Source organism: Ranitomeya imitator, chromosome 4 (assembly GCF_032444005.1).
Source record: "Ranitomeya imitator isolate aRanImi1 chromosome 4, aRanImi1.pri, whole genome shotgun sequence".
Classification (NCBI taxonomy): domain Eukaryota; kingdom Metazoa; phylum Chordata; class Amphibia; order Anura; family Dendrobatidae; genus Ranitomeya; species Ranitomeya imitator.
In genome coordinates this window covers 255,788,322-255,811,594 of record NC_091285.1, presented here as the reverse complement: position 1 = coordinate 255,811,594, position 23,273 = coordinate 255,788,322, and the positions used below count along the sequence as shown (strand labels likewise).

Here is a 23,273-nt window from a genome sequence, read left to right as displayed (position 1 = left end):
ATGGCCTCAGAAAGGCCATCTCTGAATTTTGCAGCCAGAGCGCACTCATTCCACTGAGTAAGCACCGACCATTTCCGAAATTTCTGACAATATATTTCTGCTTCATCTTGCCCCTGAGAGAGAGCCAATAAAGCTTTTTCAGCCTGAATCTCTAGGTTAGGTTCCTCATAGAGCAAACCCAATGCCAGAAAAAACGCATCCACATTGAGCAATGCAGGATCCCCTGGTGCCAATGCAAATGCCCAATTCTGAGGGTCACCCCGCAGGAAAGATATTACAATTTTGACTTGCTGAGCAGGGTCTCCAGAGGAGCGAGATTTCAAAGAAAGAAACAACTTGCAATTGTTCCTAAAATTCAGAAAACTAGATCTATCTCCAGAAAAAAACTCTGGGATAGGAATTCTAGGTTCAGACATTGGAGCATGTACAACATAATCTTGTATATTTTGAACCTTAGCAGCAAGATTATTCAGGCTGGAAGCCAAACTCTGGACGTCCATGATAAACAGCTGAGGTCAGAGCCATTCAAGGATTAAGAGGAGGTAAGACGCAGCCAGGCTGCAATTAAGGCTAGGCAGCAAACTCTGAGGGAAGGAAAAAAGAAAAAAAAAAAAAAACTTCCTCAGACTACTTTTCCTCCTACTTCAGCCAATACGATTACCACTTTTGGGCCGGCGATACTGTCATGATCCCAATGGCAGGGGATCACTAAAGGACAAGCACACAAAAAACAGAACAAGCTCTAGGGTGATGGAAACTGAGCTGACCGCGATCCTGAACCTAATTCACAACACTAGCAGTAGCCGGGGAACGTGCCTACGATGATTCTAGACATCTCGCGCCAGCCGAAGGACTAGCTTCCCCTATTAGAAGAAACAAAGACCTCTCTTGCCTCCAGAGAAACACCCCACAGAAATAGCAGCCCCCCACATGTAATGACGGTGAAATGAGAGGAAAGCACATACGTAGTAATGAAAACAGATTCAGCAAAATGAGGCCCGCTAAAACTAGATAGCAGAGGATACAAAAGTGAACTGCGCGGTCAGCGAAAAACCCTACAAAAAACCATCCTGAAATGACCTGAACTCATGTGCCAACTCATGGAACATGAGGAGTAATATCAGCCCACTAGAGCAACCAGCAACAAGGAATCACATAACTGCAAGCTGGACTAAAACAAAAATAAAGCAAAACGTGGAACAGGAAAATCAAAAACTTAGCTTGTCCTGATGATTACAGAAGCGGAAAGCAGAGGTAACAAGACACACTGATTACATTGATCGCCGGCGAGGAAATGACAAGAAAGCCAGGTTAAATAGGAAACTCCCATATCCTGATAGAACAGGTGGACACCAGAGACCGCAGAGAACACAAGTCACCCAGTACCATCTGTAACCACCAGAGGGAGCCCAAAAACAGAATCCACAACACACCGCTCTGCTTTCCGGGGGCTGTGCTCACAGCCAGTGCAGGAAAGCACAGCGCCGGGGACAGACAGCGGAAGGTAAGTATGTAGTGTTTGTTTTTTTTACTTTTACGATGGTAACCAGGGTAAACATCGGGTTACTAAGCGCGGCCCTGCGCTTAGTAATCCGATGTTTACCCTGGTTACCGGCATCGTTGGTTGCTGGAGAGCTGTCTGTGTGACCGCTCTCCAGCGACCAAACAGCGACGCTGCAGCGATCGACATCGTTGTCGGTATCGCTGCAGCGTCGCTTAGTGTGACGGTACCTTTAGGGTGGTGATGTCAGAGGAGTTTGCCAGGTTACCTGAGAAATCCAGTGAGTTTGTCAAAGGATAAGGTAGAAAGTCCCAGCACTGGAGCCAAGTCACGTAAATAACACCCACTCAGTTTGTATGGGAAAACCACTTGGCCGTTCATATATTAAATTTATTTAGCTGTTTATTCTGAACATGTTTCGAAAAAGCATCTGGTTGAAAAAAGAATGTCCATGTTACTTATTTGAATTGAATTCTGAAGAAAAGTCTTCAAAACTCTTGAAAACCTCTTTAAAAAAAAAAAAGTTTCAAGATAAGTAAAGTGCCTATAAAACCTCCCAAAAATGAGTGTTTCTTGAAGGAGTTTCTGATTGTAAAACTCATAGTTTTTGAACGCCTCAAAATTTTCCTCTGAACGTAACCTAAAAATTAAAACCTGGGTAAAATTATTGTAACATATAAATCTTCTACTTATGGTATTTATTTAATGTGCACCTAATGGTTGATTTAATGTTTTGCAGATATGCAGTACATTAGTAGAATGCAATGTGCATAAAGCTCAGCACCCTTGTGATGGTGAAGGGCCAACAGATTGTTTGTGGGGGTTTGGAGAATTGTGCTCTGTATTGATAGGGATTCTGCACCAAGGAAATGGAGTATAGCACTATTTTTCATTAACTCAATGAACAATCCCTGTCATACAAAAGCATGTTTTAGATTCAGGGATGCTAAGCGTAGCTGATCTCTTCTCCAGTTTGTCGATAGAGGTCTCAAACCAGAAACTGCTGCCTAATAACTTGACATGTCTTTAAAGAGCTTGGGGAATTATAATACACTTTTATAGCACACCTTTACAACTTTTATGAATAGAGATGAGCAAATTGATTCTAAATTAATCAAATTCACCACATTTTTTTCCTATCTTCATACTCTAACAAATCTTAAGTTTTGGGGACACAATTTGCATGAATCCAGCAAAATGGGGTCTGAAAAGGAGTTAAAAGAATGAGGAAGTGCGACTAACTAATTCCATGTAGTCACATGCGGTACATTGCTCATTTGTGTGTATCTTGTCTCATTTTGCATAATAACAGACGCGGATTCTTTACTGTAAGAGCAGTGAGACTATGGAACTCTCTGCCATATGATGTTGTAATGAGTGATTCATTACTTAAATTTAAGAGGGGACTGGATGCCTTTCTTGAAAAGTATAATGTTGCAGGGTATATATACTAGATTCCTTGATAGGGCGTTGATCCAGGGAACTGGTCTGATTGCCGTATGTGGAGTCAAGAAGGAATTTTTTCCCCAAGGTGGAGCTTACTCTTTGCCACATGGTTTTTTTTTGCCTTCCTCTGGGTCAACATGTTAGGGCATGTTATGTTAGGCTATGGGTTGAACTAGATGGTCTTAAAGTCTTCCTTCAACCTTAATAACTATGTTACTATGTTACTATGTAACCTAGAGAGGAGATGTGTGGATGGGACAAGAATGGGTAGGACCAAGGTGAGGTGAGTATAAGAGTTTATTACTTTTTTTTTATCATCAAATGTATTCAATGCAAATCAAATTACCAAATTACCAACAAAGAAACTACTCTTTCCATAAATCGTGGATGTTCTGTTTTCCTACTTGTTTGTCTTGATAATCTGCTTTCTTATATCTCTTCTTCTAGATTATATAAGTTTAGTGACAATTTAAATTAACATGATTAATAAGTAATGCAATGTATGTTCAGATTTTGCATAGATGTTAAATCAAAATGTAAATTAAAAAAGGTATTTAAATGTGAACATGAGCTTTAAGTAATGGAACACTATGACCTTATCAGGAACATTAGGAAAATTCTTCAAGTCAGTTATGTTGGTTTAAAAAAGAATAGACTCTAACATTTGGAGCACCCCCCTAATGTAATAGGTTCAGCTTCTAAATTGGCTAATTTACCACATACTAATAACACAAGGCAAAAAGAATGTATAATTGTAAATTATTTGCAGGGAATATGTAAAGCATAATAACTAAAGTATATGATATCAATCAAGTTAGAGTTAATGTCTGAATTAGTCCCAGGACTTGGGTTACAGGTTAAATCTCTTCTACAGATTACTGTGACGAAATTTATGAAACATTACATCTCCTTATATAGTTTCAAATAATGCAATAATTTAAGCTAAAACCTATTTACTACAGATTTTATCATTTAACACTTTAGAATGAAATGTTGTCTATGTTCTAGTATATGGTCATTGAGTATCTGATGCTTAACTACAGCTGAACTGATCTATGACCTTTCATTGCATTTCACTTATTATGCAGAATGCAGTGAAGTTCCCTCGATTAGATAATATTGATCTGTCTTTTCTATGTATAGAATTAGTGTGCAATCCTGATTTTGTTGTAACTAAGATTAGAAAGATGATACTGCGAGTCAATTATGGTGGACATATTTCACGACCAATCCGTAATAATATAGTTCATGTTTTTAACTGTGGTTGCAACTAAACATAGAATCATGTAATGTTAGAGATGGAAAGAACCTCCAGGGTCATCATGTCCATGTTCAATGCAGGGTTCACTAACCCATTTAAATATATATCTATATACCAATCAGCCATAATGTTAAAACCACCCATAGGAGAAGTCATTAACATTGATATCTTTTGACAATGGTATGAGTCAGGGGGTCAGATGTATAAGACAGCGAACAGTCAGTTCTCAAAGTTGGAAAATGAACACGTTGAAGGATCTGAAGAACTCTGACAAATTGTGCCATTTAGTGAACTTGGTAAGAACATCTTTGAAATAGCATACGGTACTTTGTTGGGTGTTACTCGTCGACATTGGGTCTACCTACCAAAAGTGGTCAATTTTTATCTGAAGAGTCAAATAGTGTACTGAGAATAAAACTCTAAAGACAGACCGTCACCATCAAAATAAAAAATAAATGATTTAACCCCTTTACCCCCAAGGGTGGTTTGCACGTTATGGACCGGGTCAATTTTTACAATTCTGACCACTGTCCCTTTATGAGGTTATAACTCTGGAACGCTTCAACGGATCCCGGTGATTCTGACATTGTTTTCTCGTGACATATTGTACTTCATGATAGTGGTAAAATTTCTTTGATATTACCTGCGTTTATTTGTGAAAAAAACGGAAATTTGGCGAAAATTTTGAAAATTTCGCAATTTTCAAACTTTGAATTTTTATGCAATTAAATCACAGAGATATGTCACACAAAATACTTAATAAGTAACATTTCCCACATGTCTACTTTACATCAGCACAATTTTGGAACCAAAAATTTTCTTTTGTTAGGGAGTTATAAGGGTTAAAAGTTGACCAGCAATTTCTCATTTTTACAACACCATTTTATTTTAGGGACCACATCTCATTTGAAGTCATTTTGAGGGGTCTATATGATAGAAAATACCCAAGTGTGACACCATTCTAAAAACTGCACCCCTCAAGGTTCTCAAAACCACATTCAAGAAGTTTATTAACCCTTCAGGTGCTTCACAGGAATTTTTGGAATGTTTAAATAAAAATTAACATTAAACTTTTTTTCACAAAAAATTTACTTCAGCTCCAATTTGTTTTATTTTGCCAAGGGTAACAGGAGAAAATGGACCCCAAAAGTTGTTGTACAATTTGTCCTGAGTACGCTGATACCCCATATGTGGGGGTTAACCACAGTTTGTGCGCATGGCAGAGCTCGGAAGGGAAGGAGCGCCATTTGACTTTTCAATGCAAAGTTGACTGGAATTGAGATGGGACGCCATGTTGCGTTTGGAGAGCCACTGATGTGCCTAAACATTGAAACCTCCCACAAGTGACACCATTTTGGAAAGTAGACCCCCTAAGGAACTTATCTAGAGGTGTGGTGAGCACTTTGGCCCACCAAGTGCTTCACAGAAGTTAATAATGCAGAACCGTAAAAATAAAAAATCATTTTTTTTCACAAACATTATCTTTTCGCCCCAAATTTTTTAATTTCCCAATGGTAAGAGAAGAAATTGGACCACAAAAGTTGTGGCACAATTTGTCCTGAGTACTCTGATACCCCATATGTGGGGGTAAACCATTGTTTGGGCGCATGGGAGAGCTCGGAAGGGAAGGAGCGCCGTTTGACCTTTCAATGCAAAATTGACAGGAATTGAGATTGGACGCCATGTTGCGTTTGGAGAGCCACTGATGTACCTAAACATTGAAACCTCCCACAAGTGACACCATTTTGAAAAGTAGACCCCCTAAGGAACTTATCTAGATGTGTGGTGAGCACTTTGACCCAATAAGAGCTTCACAGAAGTTTATAATGCAGAGCCGTAAAAATAAAACAAAATTTTTTTCCCACAAAAATAATTTTTTAGCCCCCAGTTTTGTATTTTCCTGAGGGTAACAGGAGAAATTGGACCCCAAAAGTTGTTGTGCAATTTGTCCTGAGTGCGCTGATACCCTATATGTGGGGGAGAACCAGCGTTTGGGCGCATGGGAGGGCTCGGAAGGGAAGGAGAGCCATTTGGAATACAGACTTAGATGGAATGGTCTGCAGGCGTCACATTGTGTTTGCAGAGCCCCTAATGTACCTAAACAGTAGAAACCCCCCACAAGTGACCCCATATTGGAAACTAGACCCCCCAAGGAACTTATTTAGATGTGTTGTGAGAACTTTGAGCCCCCAAGTATTTCACTACAGTTTATAACGCAGAGCCGTGAAAATAAAATAAAAAATTTCCCCTCAAAATTATTTTTTAGCCCCCAGTTTTGTATTTTCTCGAGGGTAAAAGGAGAAATTGGACCCCAAAAGTTGTTGTCCAATTTGTCCTGAGTGCGTTGATACCCCATATGTGGGGTGAACCAGCGTTTGGGCGCATGGGAGGGCTCGGAAGGGAAGGAGCGCCATTTGGAATGCAGACTTAAATGGAATGGTCTGCAGGCGTCACATTGCGTTTGCAGAGCCCCTAATATACCTAAACAGTAGAAACCCCCACAAGTGACCCCATGTTGGAAACTAGACCCCCCCACAAACTTATCTAGATGTGTTGTGAGAACTTTGAGCCCCCAAGTGTTTCACTACAGTTTATAACGCAGAGCCGTGAAAATAAAAAATCTCTTTTTTTCCCACAAAAATTATTTTTTAGCCCCCAGTTTTGTATTTTCCCAAGGGTAACAGGAGAAATTGGACCCCAAAAGTTGTTGTCCAATTTGTCCTGAGTACGCTGATACCCCATATGTTGGGGTAAACTCCTGTTTGGGCACACGGGAGAGCTCGGAAGGGAAGGAGCACTGTTTTACTTTTTCAATGCAGAATTGGATGGAATTGAGATCGGTCGCCATGTCGCGTTTGGAGATCCCCCTGATGTGCCTAAATAGTGGAAACCCCCCAATTATAACTGAAACCCTAATCCAAACACACCCCTAACCCTAATTCCAATGGTAACCCTAACCACACCTCTAACCCAGACACACCCCTAATCCTAATCCCAATCGCAAATGTAATCCAAACCCTAACCCTAACTTTAGCCCCAACCCTAACTGTAGCCTTAACCCTAACCCTAGCCCTTACCCTAGCCCTAACCCTAGCCCCAACCCTAACCCTAACCCTAGCCCTAGCCCTAACCCTAACCCTAGTCCCAACCCTAACCCTAGCCCTAACCCTAGCCCTAACCCTAGCCCTAACCCTAGCCCTAACCCTAACCCTAGCCCTAACCCTAGCCCTAACCCTAGCCCTAATCCTAGCCCTAACCCTAGCCCTAGCCCTAACCCTAGCCCTAGCCCTAGCCCTAACCCTAACCCTAGCCCTAACCCTAGCCCTAACCCTAGCCCTAACCCTAGCCCTAGCCCTAACCCTAACCCTAATGGGAAAATGGAAATAAATACATTTTTTTCATTTACTTTTATAGCGGGTTTTTTAGCGGATTTTTATGATTGGCAGCCGTCACACACTGAAAGACGCTTTTTATTGCAAAAAATATTTTTTGCGTTACCACATTTTGAGAGCTATAATTTTTCCATATTTGAGTCCACAGAGTCATGTGAGGTCTTGTTTTTTGCAGGATGAGTTGACGTTTTTATTGGTAACATTTTCGGGCACGTGACATTTTTTGATCGCTTTTTATTCCGATTTTTGTGAGGCAGAATGACCAAAAACCAGCTATTCATGAATTTCTTTTGGGGGAGGCGTTTATACCGTTCCGCGTTTGGTAAAATTGATAAAGCAGTTTTAATCTTCGGTTCAGTACGATTACAGCGACACCTCATTTATATCATTTTTTTATGTTTTGGCGCTTTTATACGATAAAAACTATTTTATAGAAAAAAATAATTATTTTTGCATCGCTTTATTCTGAGGACTATAACTTTTTTATTTTTTTGCTGTTGTCGCTGTATGGTGGCTCGTTTTTTGCGGGACAAGATGACGCTTTCAGCGGTACCATGGTTATTTATATCCGTCTTTTTGATCGCGTGTTATTCCACTTTATGTTTGGCGGTATGATAATAAAGCGTTGTTTTTTGCCTCGTTTTTTTTTTTTTTTTCTTACGGTGTTTACTGAAGGGGTTAACTAGTGGGCCAGTTTTATAGGTCGGGTCGTTACGGACGCGGCGATACTAAATATGTGTACTTTTATTGTTTTGTTTTTTTTATTTAGATAAAGAAATGTATTTATGGGAATAATATATATTTTTTTTTTTCATTATTTAGGATTTTTTTTTTTTTTTTTTTTTTTTTTTACACACTTGGAAATTTTTTTTTTTACTTTTTTACTTTGCCCCAGGGGGGGACAATACAGATCGGTGATCTGCCAGTTTGCACAGCACTCTGACAGATCACCGATCTGTCTGAGAGCAGTGCAGCGTTACCAAGTGCCTGCTCTGAGCAGGCACTTGGTAAGCCACCTCCCTCCCTGCAGGACCCGGATCCGCGGCCATCTTGGATCCGGGACTTACTGCAGGGAGGGAGGTAGGAGACCCCCGGAGCAACGCGATCACATCGCGTTGCTGCGGGGGTCTCAGGGAAGCCCGCAGGGAGCCCCCTCCCTGCGCGATGCTTCCCTGCACCGCCGGCACATCGCGATCATCTTTGATCGCGGTGTGCCGGGGGTTAATGTGCCGGGGGCGGTCCGTGACCGCTCCTGGCACATAGTGCCGGATGTCAGCTGCGATAAGCAGCTGACACCCGGCCGCGATCGGCGGCACTCCCCCCGTGAGCGCGGCCGATCGCGCTGGACGTAATATTCCGTCCTTGGGAATTAAGGCCCACCCCACATGGACGGAATATTACGTCCAATGGCAGAAAGGGGTTAAACAGTTATATAGACTATTTAGACCCTATAAAAACGATGTCAGCAGTGTACATTTTAGTGTATTGTAGCTGAGAAATCAGCTTTTAAGTCATATGCAAATTAGGTTTCTTCTTCCTTGAAATAGATTAGGAGTTAGTGCACAAAAACAATTTGCACTTTTAGCACTGCCCCTTGAACTTGATTGACAGCGCTCCCTTACCAGAGCGATCGCTGCTGGAACACTACCTACATCCAACCATGCTAATGAAATGATAACGCCAGGAGTCAAAATTAAGAGATTTTCTCTACCCATTTCTCCTCACTGAAGCTGCTCACTTGCTAAACTTTGTATACTGTGTTTGTGCCACTAGGCTCCTACAGTATCAGCGCACATGTGCAGGTGAGAATATTGATTTCAGGCAGTGCTCGCTCTGGGAAAGTGAATGCTGTCAATCTGAATTAACAGGAACATAATAATGTACTGAGCCATCATCCATGCCGAGGGTGCATTAAGGCCCCCTCATTTGCATATGGATTAACCACTTAATGACCAGTCAAATTTTTGAAATCTGACGTGTCACTTTATCTAGTAATAACTCTGGAATGCTTCAACATATCCAAAAATAATTTAGAATTGAGAGTCCTCAGTGATTGATACCTTTTAATGGCTAACTGAAAAGATGGTAACAAATTGCAAGCTTTCGAGGCTACATAGGTCTCTTCATCAGGCGAAGACTAAAAGAAATTCTGAAGGATCACATATTTATGCACAACATAGCAAAGAAAAAAAAAAGGAAAAACCATAGATAAGACAGGTGACATGAAGCAGAATTACCATGAGTGATAAACAGTTATGTCCATAAATATTGGGCCTGTTCTTAGAAAAGGATTGTTTTATTGTCCTTCCTCTGATTAGGGTCTCTGTTGTGATGACCCCTCATAGTCTGAGGGGTAAGTTCCTTAGTTGATGTAAAAAGACATAAATCTGTGCGACACATTCATTCCTGCACTAAGACTGTCAAAGGTCGTCATCAGTTTATATTCCCAGACTCTTCTGTCTCTCTGAGATTTGAAGCTACCTTTTAACACAAGTAATTTCATGTCCATAATGTTATGATTTGGGAGACAAAAATGTATTGCACAGGTAGATCCATTCTTTTTTCTCTTATTGTTTATAGCAGTGAGAGTTCATCTTTGTTCTCAGTTTCTGCCCTGTCTCCCCCACATACAGACCCCCAGTTGGACATTTAGTACAAATAATTAGGTACACCACATTAGAAGTGACACAGCTGAAAGTACCTGGTATCTTGTAGTCCTGATGTGAGTTGGGGATCTTTATCTTGTCCGTGGTCATTATAAATGGACAGGTTTTACATTTTTTCTGATTGCAAGGAAAGGTACCTGCAGCTGTTGGAGAGGACAGCGAGCTCTTGACAATGATGGTTCTTAGATTTGGGGGCTGCCTAAAACACAGTAGTGGGGGGTCTGGAAAAATGTAATGTAAGCGGGCATCTTTTTGTAGTAAAGGTTGTAATTTCCGTGCAGCGCCCCTTAGCACCTCCAGATTTGGATTGTAGGTAACTACTAGAGGTACCCGGTTATTTATGGACATAACTATTTATCACTCATGATAAATCTGCTTCATGTCAACTGTCTTATTTATGGTTTTTCCTTTTTTTTTCTTTTTTTCTTTGCTATGTTGTGCATAAATATGTGATCTTTCAGAATTTCTTTTAGTCTTTGCCTGATGAAGAGACCTGTGTAGTCTCGAAAGCTTGCAATTTGTTACCATCTTTTCAGTTAGCCATTAAAAGGTAATAACAAGAAAAGCACCCGCTCATGGACCCCCTATAGATAATACATCCATACAATGCAAAGTAAGTGGGATAACGACAGTAAATATACAATAACACAAGCATAAATAGATAATAGTAATAATATATCCCACGATACATATATCAAAAGGTGCAAATGCACCTATAATGGCAAATAGGAAGGACCCCCTACAGCAGTCATAAGGTACAGTGGGGCAAAAAAGTATTTAGTCAGTCAGCAATAGTGCAAGTTCCACCACTTAAAAAGATGAGAGGCGTCTGTAATTTACATCATAGGTAGACCTCAACTATGGGAGACAAACTGAGAAAAAAAAATCCAGAAAATCACATTGTCTGTTTTTTTAACATTTTATTTGCATATTATGGTGGAAAATAAGTATTTGGTCAGAAACAAAATTTCATCTCAATACTTTGTAATATATCCTTTGTTGGCAATGACAGAGGTCAAACGTTTTCTGTAAGTCTTCACAAGGTTGCCACACACTGTTGTTGGTATGTTGGCCCATTCCTCCATGCAGATCTCCTCTAGAGCAGTGATGTTTTTGGCTTTTCGCTTGGCAACACGGACTTTCAACTCCCTCCAAAGGTTTTCTATAGGGTTGAGATCTGGAGACTGGCTAGGCCACTCCAGGACCTTGAAATGCTTCTTACGAAGCCACTCCTTCGTTGCCCTGGCAGTGTGCTTTGGATCATTGTCATGTTGAAAGACCCAGCCACATTTCATCTTCAATGCCCTTGCTGATGGAAGGAGGTTTGCACTCAAAATCTCACGATACATGGCCCCATTCATTCTTTCATGTACCCGGATCAGTCGTCCTGGCCCATTTGCAGAGAAACAGCCCCAAAGCATGATGTTTCCACCACCATGCTTTACAGTAGGTATGGTGTTTGATGGATGCAACTCAGTATTCTTTTTCCTCCAAACACGACAAGTTGTGTTTCTACCAAACAGTTCCAGTTTGGTTTCATCAGACCATAGGACATTCTCCCAAAACTCCTCTGGATCATCCAAATGCTCTCTAGCAAACTTCAGATGGGCCCGGACATGTACTGGCTTAAGCAGTGGGACACGTCTGGCACTGCAAGATCTGAGTCCATGGTGGCGTAGTGTGTTACTTATGGTAGGCCTTGTTACATTGGTCCCAGCTCTCTGCAGTTCATTCACTAGGTCCCCCCGCGTGGTTCTGGGATTTTTGCTCACCGTTCTTGTGATCATTCTGACCCCACGGGGTGGGATTTTGCGTGGAGCCCCAGATCGAGGGAGATTATCAGTGGTCTTGTATGTCTTCCATTTTCTAATTATTGCTCCCACTGTTGATTTCTTCACTCCAAGCTGGTTGGCTATTGCAGATTCAGTCTTCCCAGCCTGGTGCAGGGCTACAATTTTGTTTCTGGTGTCCTTTGACAGCTCTTTGGTCTTCACCATAGTGGAGTTTGGAGTCAGACTGTTTGAGGGTGTGCACAGGTGTCTTTTTATACTGATAACAAGTTTAAACAGGTGCCATTACTACAGGTAATGAGTGGAGGAAAGAGGAGACTCTTAAAGAAGACGTTACAGGTCTGTGAGAGCCAGAAATCTTGATTGTTTGTTTCTGACCAAATACTTATTTTCCACCATAATATGCAAAAAAAATGATAATAAAACAGACAATGTGATTTTCTGGATTTTTTTTCTCAGTTTGTCTCCCATAGTTGAGGTCTACCTATGATGTAAATTACAGACGCCTCTCATCTTTTTAAGTGGTGGAACTTGCACTATTGCTGACTGACTAAATACTTTTTTGCCCCACTGTCAAAAAATTGTCAAATAGCTAATATAAATCCAGATGGGACAAAAAAGAGTAAAAAACCATCCCACATATAGAGTAGCCAAGGCTCAAGTAGTAGATACATATAGCACCATGGCCCATAGGAAAGCAAGTAACAAGGCTGGCACAGATAGATGGATGTGAATCACGATCCCATCATATGTGCAAAGAAAACAGCCCAAAGCCCGATATCCGAGCCATAATAGCAACCAAGACCCGACCAGGGTGAAAGGAGGATACCAACCGAGGGGGGCCACAGATGGAAGTAGGAGCGGGGTCGCAATAATGACCACAGACAAGATAAAGATCCCCAATTCACATCAGAACTACAAGATCCCAGGTACTTTCAGCTGCGTCACTTCAAATGTGGTGTACTTAATTATATGTACTAAATGTCCAACTGGGGGTCTGTATGTGGGGGAGATAGGGCAAAAGCTTGGAACAAGAATGAATTCTCACCGCCACACAATAAGAGAAAAAAGAATAGATCTACCTGTGGCAATAAATTTTTGTCTCCCAAATCATAACATTATGGACATGAAATTACTTGTGTTAAAAGGTAGCTTCAAATCTCAGAGAGACAGAAGAGTCTGGGAATATAAACTGATGACGACCTTTGACAGTTTTAAAGGGAATCTGTCACCTGAATTTGGAGGGATCAATTTTCAGCCATGGAGGCGGGGTTTTCGGGTGTTTGATTCACCTTTTCCTTACCCGCTGGCTGCATGCTGGCTGCAATATTGGATTGAAGTTCATTCTCTGTCCTCCGTAGTACATGCCTTTTTTCCAGGTGAAAACAATTTCTCTTTATTGTGCCAAATGCAACATTTCAACCATCAAGGTTGCTGTGCAATATACTACGTCACTGGGCAATATAATATGTGGCTGGGCAATATACTACGTGGCTCTGTGCTGTATACTATATCACTGGGCAATATACTACGTAGCTGGGCAATATACTACGTGGCTGGGCAATATACTATGTGGCTGCACAATATACTACGTGGCTGGGCAATATACTACGTAGCTGGGCAATATACTACGTGGCTGGGCAATATACTATGTGGCTGCACAATATACTACGTGGCTGGGCAATATACTACGTGGGCATGCATATTCTAGAATACCTGATGCGTTAGAATCGGGCCACCATCTAGTATATATATATATATATATATATATATATATATATATATATATAAAAGTATAGTAGTGCTTGCTGCATTTGATGAAAGTATGTAAATTTTTAACTTTTTACTTAATCTGTGTATATTTTATTGCCTGGTATGTGCACAACAATAGGTGCTACTGATTAATTAAGAGGTGTTGCCCTGTTAATAAATTAGTCATCACTAACTGTAGCTTGAATTTTGCTCAGCCCTATTTAATAAAATGCTAGTCTTAATGAATTACCCAAATCACTGCCCCCTCTGAACAGATCTCAATATTACTATCACAATTCCTCTCCTCAGTGTCTGACTACTCAGTTTTCCAATCTAAATGACAGCCCAGTTGTCCAATCTAGTGCAGGGGCCTGCTGAGCTGTCAATGTTTTGATTGGCAGTTCAGCTATACAATCTGAGACTGGAAGTTGTTGAGCTTCCTTCAGGTGTTCTCTGTTCTAAATGACTATCCAGCTACTTAGCTAAACAGTCATGCCCAGATCTCTGGCAATCATAGCATTTTCTTGCTGGTGCTCGGCCTTGTATTCCTAAGCTCTGTTTGTTGATCTGCTACTTCCTGACCTTTGACCTTGTTCTGACCATCTGTTTGCCTAGCCCCTTTTCTCTGATCCACCATTGTCTTTTCCCTTTTGCTTACTATGCCATCTCTTGGTATCTGATCCTGAAATGTCTGACAACCCTGCTTCATGGCTTGTTCGCGAGAGGTGACTAGTGTCACAATTATCACAACATTTCTTTATAGGGTAATTTGAAATGTCAGATACAGGCAATGAACCAGCTCCTTGCATGTGCACTTTCTTCTTTTGGATACACTGAAAAAGAATTTCAAATAGGTACTATTAGGTGTCCAAATAAATATAGTGGTATCCAGCGGTCCAGATAAAACTCCTTTTTTCAATCACCCTAAAGTCATAAACTCCATCGAATCGTGGTGTACGAAAGCACCAATGTGTCCTTATTCATGGCCAATGCATCCTTACTGGATAGATGTTTCCTAAACCAAGATAAAACTTTTAGCACAATTTTTTTTTAAATACCACAATATGATATTCATTTGCTATGTATTTTCTTTAAGTATATACTGGATTAACTCCTCAGTGGTTCTTGCAATAGTTTAGTTTAATAGGATCATATAACTGGCATCCTTTATAGAAAAATAAAAGAAACTTTGAATACAAATAATTTCAATGTAATTAAAGGCAAAAACACAGAGTTAGAGTTTACAAAGATACATTTCTCAGCTTTTATCATGTGAAATATTTGTGGTATACCAGTTTTTTTTCATGTATAGGCTATCAAATATGACATATAACATGAAACAAACTAAGACCAGAGGATATTTTGTCACACGAATAAAAAATAAAGCATATTGCCCAAAGCTGAAGTGCAGGAGTATAAAGTGGAGAAAGAAGTCCAGGAATCTAAGCTCTTTAAATGATAACCCTGAAGATATGCTTTGTGTTCCTTTTACAAATTCATGCTAAGTGTCTTTTCCTTTTTGCAGCGCTCAGGGGCTATTGATGGTAGTTTCAACTCCTTATCTCTAAAGGAACAGCAGACAAACAGTGGGAAGAAAAACACCCTGGAGTTGCTATCTTACAATTAGACAGGCATGCAATCACTGCCTGGCGAAATTAAAGCAGCTGGCAGACCACATAGCAAATGTCAGTGCTGTATATCGAAATATCATAGAAATGCATGATTCCCCTAAAGAAAAATACAAATAAATAAGAAATTTAAAGTGCTATGGTATCATCTGCAAAATGACCACAGAGGTTTAAAAGGAACCTGCCATATCCAAAAACACTACTTACCTGTACATATGTGGTCATTCTGCATGTAAATAGTGGAAAAATCTAGAACAGCTGCCATACTAGATCAGCAGCTATAGGGAGAAAATTAACTTATATCTTCTCTGCAGCCACTCGATTCACAGTCTTTAGGACGGCACAAGGAGCTATTACATTCACGGTTCACTACTCACTGAGCCAGGCTGTTATTATTTTCTGACACTTTAATTGACAGCCTGATCTGCATGTGTGTGCAGTGCAGATATAAAGGCATATTTAGGAACGTGCTGCGGTGCAGGACCATCCTATTCTTGTTTTGCCCCCCATAACAAGCTTGAAATTGTGACCGCCGAGTCCACTATCCAGGATGACTTTAGTTTATATTTTTTTGTGATAGTTGTGTTGCTTTGGTGTACATTTTTCAAATGAATGAATGACTTTTTCCATTTCTCAGTGTTACATTTTGGTTCAGCGATATCACATCCATAATGTGTAAGGAATACGATACTTACGAAAATAACTGATATTTTGCTGCAGATTTTCAATTGAAACAATATTTAGCATAATAATGAAATGTTATCTTTCCGTCTTTTACTCTTTTACCCCATTGTAGAGACCATTAAAAATTAGCAATCGATTGTAACAATTCTATTATTGCGATAGGAATGAAGATAATGGCTTTAGCTTCATTTTATTTTACATCTCATGTATTTATCTCAGGGATTGTAATTTGTTTTTAATTTCAGGTTTTTTTTTGTGTGTGCAGGAAACATCCTAAAGAGCAAGTTGAACGTGCAAATATAAGAATAACCTCCGCTCTGATCTATTTTAAAAGGTAAAATTAAATTTTTGCTAAAACATTGGAAACATTGAATACTTTATTGACCTGACCTCTGATTCCTCTTCGCATAATATCTAATATATGTAATTAAAGAGAAGCTATTTCTCATTGTCAATTATACTTTGTGTCTAGAATGGCTTCTAATGTGCACACTATTTATAGGACTTATAATAGATTGTAATCCTATTAGAAAGTCGTTTGATCTGATGTATCTGGTGCCTGCTCTTGTTTTATTATTTCAGCGTATTTCTTATAACTCAATACATAATTTTATTTCATGCTGAATATTTTATAACTGATTGGACAAGAATCATTTTTACTTCACATTCTGTTATTGCAGCAAAACCTTAATGTATCTCCCATTAGAATTATTTTCTCTATACTTACGTAAGTAAGCCAGTATAAATATTTCTGGATACAAATTAATATTGCACACCATAGCCGTGTCCCTTGCTGTTCTTCATGTTGTTTCATAAAACAACCCATAAAAATGTTGAAAGCCTAATAGTTGTTCATAACAGATGGTATTTGCAGGCTAACCAGCTGTTCCTGCAGTATATTATGCTTTAATTGTGTACAGGTAGTTCCTACGTACAGATTTTTTTTAAAAAAAGCTATAAATAATATTCTGGTGGGGAACCTCTGGCACATTAAAAAAAAGGATGGAATCCAACAAGTCAGATCATTCTTTCGTTTCATCGGTGCATTAGTCAACACTGGGCCTGAAAGAATCTGCTGACAAAATATTGTATCTTTGACCAAAATAAACCACCAAAGCTGAATATGATGATGCTGGTGCCCAAACACATAAACTAGTGTCAGATGTCGAACATGACTCATCAGACTGTATTCATAGAATTGGTGGCACTTTAATCTAGCTGATCTAAACTGTGAAGTCGCCCTTAAGGGTACAGTGTTACCCAATATTCATGTTGAAATTTTATCAAATGTCCAGACAATGTATTGTGCACACCTCAAAACCATTCAATATTCATGTTGTAGAATTTGGGAGGCAGTTCGGACAAGGATAAAGATGCGGGAATGGGAATCATATGGAGACCTAATATTTTAAAACATGAACTTTATTAAATCACCTTAAAAAAGGTGACAAACAACGTATAATGTACAAAATTTGCAACCATGCAGGCACATTAATAGGATATCACAGGATATCACATATATATGTACCCTGAGAGACCCTACATCAATCCTATGCTGTAACTTTGCCTGTCAGCAGAGGTTGGCACCCTAGGGGAAAAAGCTGTGGCACCCTCGCTCCTTGGCAGCTGTCACTGAAATTCCCTGGTGTGCCCTATTGGACAGTGTGCTCCTGCATTTTGTTTTCCAGGGAGCTGCTATCACAAGACAGAGCCATTACTGCAAAACTACAGGATTTATAGTACAGCAATAGCCACAGATTTAAATCAGATATGATATATCCATGATATCCACAACCAACTTACCCCATTCTAATTAAATTGATAGTAGATCAAATGTGGAGAAAACCCAATACACCAAATGCATCACAGTTATTGCTGCCCCTTTAGGAATCACCAGTATACAGATTTATCTGTTTAGCCGGCACACTCATTGAACAGAGATGTGTGAAGCTTACCCCACTCAATTTATATAAATAGTAAATGTGGAGAAAATACAATATTCAGGGTTGCTGTTGCCCCTCAAGGATTCCAGCAATATAAAGATGAGCGAAACTATTCACAAGACAATGATCCAATGGCCATATTATTATTATTATTATTATTTATTGTTAAAGCACCATTTATTCCATGGCGCTTTACATGTGAGGAGGGGTATGCATAATAAAACAGGTACAATAATCTTAAACAATACAAGTCACAGCTGGTACAGGAGGAGTGAGGACCCTGCCTGCGAGGGCTCACAATCTACAAGTATCAGTATTCCATTAGAATACTGATTATTAGATAGGGGACCTGCAGACCAACTCCGAACTGCCTGCACCCTTAGCTACTCTTTTGATTAGTTGACCTTGTGCAAAGTCATGTGTGTGCCACACTTCCACTACAATGCTGTGCCATCTGCTGGAACAGGGTCCTGCAAATCGATTCGCTCCTCCCTACACAGGAGTGATCAAATATTTTCTTTAGGCCTTTTGATGACTGAATAGTATCATCATGTTCTGACTTTCGAGGCCACAGTGGAAATGACTAGAATGACCTATATAAACATAAAGACATTCCTAGCCTGAGTTTCATTTCTTTTCTATATTGTAAGACTGGAATCATATATACTGTAATCAAGTATTCACTGCCCCAGGCTCAGTTATGTAAGCCTGATGCAACTCAACTGGTTCACATGGGGTGGCAAAAATGATGCAAATATGCTTCAGTTCTCTGTTACCACTATGCTTTTCATCACTTCACTCTCAGGTTCTTTCTATGGCTGGATCACAACATTGCATTAAATGTGATCTGGCCACTGGATTGGTGTTTTCTCCATTCAGATGCAACAACTGATATGCCAAACAAGTAGAACGCTCCGATTGCAAACAATGGGAATCAGTTCCTCCATCAGTTTCCTTCTGGCATCTTAGGTAAATGGCACACGGAAATGACAATGACAATGTGGTAGAGGTGGATCACATAGGGGCCTAATAACAACTACTCAAGTTGTAGTTAGCAGGAACCACATGAATTAGAATTTATTTAGGCTCCTAGCAGCAGAGATCAATATTTATTTGAAGGTTAAAGAAAACCTTCATAGTGTAAGCCACTTTATCACAGCATTATTTTAGTCAGCATTTTGCATTAGTATTAGAGTTTTTTCTCTACTGTTTCCTTTTCTGGTTTTGGCTTCCTAATGCAGATGCTAAATACTGACCATTTTACTGCAATGAAAAAGTACTTTCATTTAAATATTTAACTAAACCTCTACTTATCAAAGGCCACATTCAGGCGTTCAGTATTTAGTCAGTATTCTACATCAGTTTTTGTAAGACAAAATCAGGAGTGGAACAATCAGAGGAAAAGTATAATAGAAACATATGCACCACTTCTGTATTTATCACCTACTCATGATGGTTTTGGCTTACAAATACTGATCAAATACTGAAAGAGTATTTGTGGACTAAAACAGATATACCAGTGTGTTGATAGTGACAATTAATTTTGCAATAATTGAAAATTCGTCAAGTATTGCCATGTAAATTTACTACAGTTACAATTTGTAGCACAATCATTTACAAATCCAACACTGTAACATGTCATTTATAAATGTATTTCCCAAATCTGCAGTTACATTAACACACTAAATACTAAAAATGCAAAATCAATGTGTAGAGACAGCAAAAAAATGTACCGTATGTTATGGTCCTATGAATATTTTCATAGCCATCTCATTAGTAAATACACTCACACTGACATTTGATATAGTCTAGGTGCTGATCCATGCATATAGTGAGTTATCTGGAGTTAATTCACTTTACCTTGCCAGGCAGCTAAGTATGAATTATTAATACAATGATGTGTAGAAATGAGTCCTTTCAACCACTGAGCTACAAGGAAGGCTGTTTTAAATAAGCATTGCGCGTCCGAGGGTGATTATATTCTTATTCGGTATCTACTCACCCTCGGACGCGCCATGCTTCTTGATTTGTAATTAATGTTTATTTGCAATGTGCTTTTGACTTACTCAATTAATTTTTTAATTATTGATTTTATTAAATTAATAGTTTAACATCTTATTGGAAATAATTTAAAGGAGACGCGACAGGACAACACTCGGTGGATGCCATATCTGTGTTAACAACTCCAAAAAACTTTCAGTTAACTTCTTGCAGGAGAAAGAAATTGTAGCTGTTGGACCTTTGTAGTACAGTTCCAGATATTTGTTGTGTGTTTGTTTTGATTGTTAAAATGTCTGCATTTGAAATCTCAACACGATCTTATTTTTTATAATCAAATTAATTTTTAAAATATTTTATTAGGTTGGTTCAAGGGGTACACGGGCAGCAATAGACAGGTCAGTGGAGGCCTAGTGGAAGGAGTGACGGCAGACAGGCATCAAAGGCCTAACATTGGGCTGGCTGTAGGCAAGTTAAAATTGGTTCCAGGGGAACACGGCCATCAGTGGCCTGGTCAGTGTAGTTGTAGTTGAAAGAACGGGACGCAGACAGGCTTCGAAGGCCTAACATAACAAACTTGGGCTGGCTGTAGGCACTTTTAAATTTGTTCCAGGGGTACATGGGCAGCAGTGTATGGTCAGTGGAAGTCTAGTGGAAGGAGTGACCGCAGACAGGCTTCCAAGGCCTAACATAACAAACTTGGGCTGGCTGTAGGCACTTTTAAATTGGTTCCAGGGGTACATGGGCAGCAGTGGTCTGGTCAGTGGAAGTCTAGGGGAAGGAGTGACCGCAGACAGGCTTCCAAGGCCTAACATAACAAACTTGGGCTGGCTGTAGGCACTTTTAAATTGGTTCCAGGGGTACACGGGCAGCAGTGGTCTGGTCAGTGGAAGTCTAGTGGAAGGAGTGACCGCATGCCCTATCTGCATTACAGAACAGATTTTCTCATTCATTCATAATTGTAGAATTTAACTTTCTACCAGCTCTACTAAACAATTTCATTTTTAATTCTTTACTATATTGTTATCACAATACACAAAAGGTTAATAAAGATTAAGAGGCTATTTGTAAAATGGGAAACTGTCATCTGATTCACACTGCCCAAACCGCAGCAAAAGAATCAAAGCCTGGCTACCAGGTATATTTTTATCTAAAATGTTCAGGTGTTTCTGAGAGAATATAGTTAAAATATATAGCTAGTGACCGTAGTTGTAGTCGACACTAGTCCAGATCCGCAAAATATTTCTTCCCAGCACTGCTATAGGTGATCGACAGGTCTCTCCTCTTGTACACTTAGAGCAAGACCTTTTAATCACCTGGAGAAGCACTGAAAGAAGCTGGCCAGGGATGGATCCAGTGTAGTCTCATTTCTGGCTATGGTCCCTGGCCGGTTCTTCAAATTATATCTTCTCTGTGGAGAAAAATAAGCGTCTGCAATAATGGCGCAGCCGGGTTCTTATTCAATCAGCAGGGGGTGACGAAGGTACATAGCGAAACGCACGTCACTGTGAGTGCCACATTCATCCTTTTTAAATCATGTCACTGTATCCCAATATCTGGTACAACACCATAAGTCATATGGGATAATACTACGTGCATCTATTTATAGTCTATGCAATTAACTTTATAAGGGATTTGTGCAATTATGTATATCACGCGCTACATTAATGTCTATTATGTTGTAGCGCACATCCTCACCTATTATATGGGTATACCCCTATTAGGACCTGCATTATATTAGCTCAGCACTATTTTCACTTTATGGATTACCACACTGATTATAATTGGTAGGTGTGACATGGCTTCTTGCATTAATTAAGCTTATTCTACTCTATTTTGTTAATTACAGTTTGCAGTATCATCAATTATGTGTGTATATATATGTATATATATATACACTGCTCAGAAAGATAAAGGGAACACTAAAATCCCACATCGTAGATATCACCGAATGACATATTCCAGTTGTTAATCTTTATTCATTACATAGTGGAATGTGTTGAGAACATTAAAACCTAAAATTATCAACGTAAATCACAACTAATATCCCACGGAGGTCTGGAGTTGGAATGATGCTCAAAATCAAAGTGGAAAATGAAGTTACAGGCTGATCCAACTTCAGTGGAAATGCCTCAAGACAAGGACATGATGCTCAGTAGTGTGTGTGGCCTCCACATGCCTGTATGACCTTCCTACAATGCCTGGGCATGCTCCTGATGAGGCGGCGGATGATCTCCTGAGGGGTCTCCTCCCAGAAATGGACTAAAGCATCCACCAACTCCTGGACAGTCTGTGGTGAAACATGACGTTAGTGGATGGTGTGAGACATGATGCCCCAGATGTGTTAAATCAGATTCAGGTCTGGGGAATGGGTAGGCCAGTCCATAGCTTCAATGGCTTCATCTTGCAGGAACTGCTGGCACACTCCAGCCACATGAGGTCTGGCATTGTCCTGCATTAGGAGGAACCCAGGGCCAACCGCATCAGCATATGGTCTCACAAGGGGTCTGAGGATCTCATCTCAGTACTTAATGGCAGTCAGGCTGAAGGATGTTGCAAGCAGCAGATCACTCTCCACGGTGTCTCCAGACTCTGTCACGTATGTCACATGTGCTCAGTGTGAACCTGCTTTCATCTGTGAAGAGCACAGGGCACCAGTGGAAAATTTGCCAATCCTGGTGTTCTGTGGCAAATCCCAAGCATCCTGTTCGATGTTGGGCTGTGAGCACAACTCCCATCTGTGGACATCGAGCACTCAGACTATCCCAATGGAGTCGGTTTCCAACAAATTGTGCAGACACATGCACATTTGAGGCCTAGTGGAGGTCATTTTGCAGGGCTCTGGCAGTGCTCCTCCATTTCCTCCTTGCACAAAAGGCTGAGGAAGCTGTCCTACTGCTGGGTTTTTGCCCTCCTATGGCCCACTCAACGTCTCCTGGTGTACTGTCCTGTCTCCTGGTAGCGCCTCCAGCCTCTGGACACTGTGCTGACACATATGCTGACACAGCAAAGCTTCTTGCCACAGCTCGAATTGGTGTGCCATCCTGGATGTCATAGATTGAAAACATGCAGAACAGGTGGCTCTGCAAGGCTCAGTTGGTGTGAGGTAATATGGAGCCAAGCAAAGCCAAAAGACCTGGCACCCGTGAGTGTAGCATGGTGGTGCAGTTGTCCATGGCAACTGGTCTTGGATACGAACTGCCTTGATTCCC

The 23,273-nt window shown here is 40.1% G+C and overlaps 1 protein-coding gene across 15 annotated transcripts in view; it reads left to right on the top strand.

Annotated features, from left to right (window-relative positions):
- Window positions 1-23,273, top strand: part of LOC138675902 (synaptotagmin-1) — a 1,081,934-nt gene that overhangs the window by 545,358 nt on the left and 513,303 nt on the right. For all 15 annotated transcript variants that reach the window (XM_069764529.1, XM_069764520.1, XM_069764525.1 and 12 more), the window contains one exon: window positions 16,386-16,454. The gene's annotated coding sequence lies outside the window, so the exon portion shown is untranslated. The remainder of the gene's footprint in view (window positions 1-16,385; window positions 16,455-23,273) is intronic.